Genomic DNA, 3,584 nt, shown 5'->3' on the forward strand with positions numbered 1-3,584 from the left:
AATAGCCATACCAAATTAAGTTCACAACAGGAGGAAGGACAGTTACAGAGAACAGAAGATGTTAGATAAAAGGTCTGTACTGGTCAAAATTTCACTTCTGGGGGTCAAAATCAAACTGATCTTGGCTCTTTTTTTTTCAGATAATTAGTTTCACTGCAGTTGCAAAAATAGGCCATATGTGGGCTGAAGAAAAGTGTCCTCCGAGTGTGTGTGTGTGTGTGAGTGTGTACGTGTGTACGTGTGTGCGCGCGCACGTGTGTGTGCGCGCACGCGCGTGCGTGCATCAGGGGTTGTTATGAGAGACGATTTTTTGTTTGGCATTCACTCCTCACTAGGAGAAGACAAACAGCATTATCCCTTCAATGAAAATCACAAGAAAGTAAAATTACAACAGGCATGCAAAGAAAAGAGAAAAATTTGGAAGAGAATATTTCAATGATAACCTTCACTGATAGTGACAGTCACTGATGATAACATACAACATTGCCAATCATGTCGGAGTGAACAAAGAAAGCCAAAGAACGACATACACATCAACAAAGACAAAAATTTCAGCGTTGACTGTTCACTAATTCAACAGCTTGTAAGTCAAATTATCAAATTCTACAAGATCTATCTTAAATCAGGTGAAACATTAATTCAACTATGATTATGATCGAGCGGCTCGAGACAGACATACCTATTACAAGGAGAGTACTTTACTTATAATAATAAGACATCACATAATAAGCTGACTTTAACTTTAAGTGAACGAGAGTGAAGGAGGAAGCAGGCTAAATAGTTAGGGGTGGGGGCACAAAGAGGCATTTAAATATACAATAGACTTATATATAAACATGCAGTCCAAAAACCATAAATTAAATAACATAAAAATCCACTGTCTCATGACCCACCCCCAGAGCACGCAAACAACACAAACACAGCAACATGAGATATGAGACAATACAGTGGATAAGAGAGAACGGCCCTGTATATCATCTAAAATGTACCAAGTTACCACCAAGGTCAACAAAAATTGCAGAATCCGACACCATACCAAGTACAGTCGAACTTATCCAGGACGACCATTTCTGATGAGACCAGTGGTCATCATTGGTGATATTCTTGAACAGTGTCAATATAGTATATTATATATATATAGCCTATTGCAGAATTTTAAAAACACGAAGATGGGAAGCTGGTAGTGGTCGTTTGTACAGATGATGGTCTTGGATAGGTGGGTCATTAGTAGGACAGGTTCGACTCCTTTACTGTAGGCCTACACATTCCAGGACTCCTTAACTCACTGTACAACGAAAGTTTTTCTCTGATCAGTGACTTTTACTTTTTATATTAATGATCTTCCAGCTACCACATCCTTAACATGATACAGACTATAGACTAAAGTTTGGAAAATGGTCTGCAAAGAAGAAAAGACCTTGTGGCACAAATTATTTAGTATGGAAAAGCTGTCAGGGGTCAGCTGAGTTCGAAGCCAGATCTGCTCGCTTCCCAAAATTAAAACTCAATTTCTACAAAAGAACCAATTTTGATGGTCTTCAGTGTAAAAATGTTAGGCCTAACAGACCAAAAGAGTTTGAGGAGAAACCACAGTGGCATGTTTGAGTTTAGAAGCAAGAATACACAAGTCAAGACTTGAATGTCATTCCCAAGGAAAACCCCAACTTATCTAAATTATTTGGTAAACTGTAACTGTCTTTCGATTATTTGTAATGTGACCATGTATCTCCTTAAACGTTCACTTGAATCTCATTTTCAACAAGACTGACTGAGATAGATCTTAGATCTAGATCTAGATCTAGATTTTCTAGATCTGACTTTTTAAAAATCTACAATCACCAGCCAGTATGATTCATTTTGGCTTAGCTTATTACTCACTGACATTAAAAAAACAAGGAACACTTGACAAACAAAAAACAGGAACAGTAGAACACTTCACTAAAGCACAGTTCATTTTTTTTTTAAATATTCTATCCTTACTCCTTACCTCTGGCCATCATACTCAAGAGAAGACAAAATTGCAGGTGACTACACAACACCCAACTACTACACACACAAACATCGAGACCTTCGCAATCAGCTGATCATACTACTACACACTTAACACACGATATGACACAAGCAGTTGTCTAGCCTGTATTGCCTGTATGACAGCATGGAGACGACAATTAACAGTACTTGTTCTGGAAAACCAAATCTTGAAACACGACAGGGCTTTCAGAGCTCCATGTCAAAGAAGCAACACCTTTCCAGTCCTGGTTGCTCCTTAAAAATCTGAGAACTCCGAGAGGTAGCAAAACACTGAACACACAACCTGCCTCATCCAGCACAGAAAACACACACTTTCCAACATCAACGGTGCAGAAAAACCTGATTCAATTCATTTACACATTATTTATGCAGCTATTGGACTCCAGATACCAAGCGAGGGGTCATCGGAAGAACAATGATTACCCTTGGGTGAAGGAATCATGATCATTTCGTCTTGAAAACAAACTTTTCTCTATCGCTTCTATCCACGTTTTCCAAGAATCAAAATCAAAACAAACCCACGTGACTCTCAAGGTTAAAACAAGAAACAACGACAACGTCGATGAGAAAATGAGAAGACGAGGAAAGGTTGGCCGACAAAGCTCCTCGGCTGGGCTGGCGAAATAAATATGTCGAGAGATAAAAATGGCTAGGAAGAAAATAATGGTCAATACTTCCCCCTACTCGCAGAGGGCCGCGAACTCGCTTCATGTCAGAGTACACGGGAGTAATTTTCTTCAGATAACCAAGTGATTCCGGGTCAAATCGTGACAAAAGACACACCAAACGTTTCGTCTGCTAACAAGCTATCACAATATCACAATTTTGATCCTCAAATGTTGAGTTTTAATTGTGAAAAACGAGCTCAAATGTCGCCAAAACAATCGAGGGTGAAGCGGGCACGGTAGACAATCTACGCGATGGAGTGCCTCTGTTTTATTCGATTGAAAAACGCAAGAAAACACCGATATCAGTGCCCATGTCACTTCCCCCACCCTCACCCCGATCTTAGAAAAAGGTAAATACAGAAAAACGAGTAAACTAGTGGATAATAGACCGAAAATTTCATCTAAAACTAACCTTGTGAAATTAGGAATCCTTTCCGGCCGGGCGAGCTGGGTTCGGGCGGTGAGGTGAGAAGAAAGAAAGGTTGGTCGGGTTTGGGAATCAGACACGAGACTCAGTGTTTAGGGTTGAGCGCATGTGGCACAAATCGTGACGTCACGGCGCATAGCAAACAATGCCGCTTGTGTGGCGCTCGTCTTTTCTACATCAATACAATCTAATACATCCCATATAGTTTTAATGGCACAATTGTCTCGTGAGGTGCCTGTACATGTGTATGATTGAGATTGGAAAAGCAGAAGTCGCTAGAAACGTCTGATCTAGATATAGATCTAGAGGGAAGTAGGTTCAGTCAGTTAGTAGAGTGGTGCTGCTAAATATTGAACTAATCGTGTGTGTGTGGCGGGTTGATTATCAAGCGTCAGTCAGTTATAGATAACAAAGCTAAAGAAAACTTGGCTGTGATTAGGTTTGAAGTAATGATTGTA

The 3,584-nt window shown here is 40.0% G+C and overlaps 1 protein-coding gene across 1 annotated transcript in view; it reads right to left on the bottom strand.

The window, feature by feature from the left end:
- The window catches only part of LOC101848029, a gene marked incomplete in the record, with an annotated part of 114,656 nt that extends 111,433 nt beyond the window's left edge, over window positions 1-3,223 (bottom strand). The window contains 1 exon segment of the mRNA XM_013080071.2: window positions 3,112-3,223.
- Between the last annotated feature and the right edge of the window lie 361 nt (window positions 3,224-3,584).

This window comes from Aplysia californica, unplaced genomic scaffold (assembly GCF_000002075.1).
Source record: "Aplysia californica isolate F4 #8 unplaced genomic scaffold, AplCal3.0 scaffold00073, whole genome shotgun sequence".
In the NCBI taxonomy this organism is placed as follows: Eukaryota; Metazoa; Mollusca; class Gastropoda; order Aplysiida; family Aplysiidae; genus Aplysia; species Aplysia californica.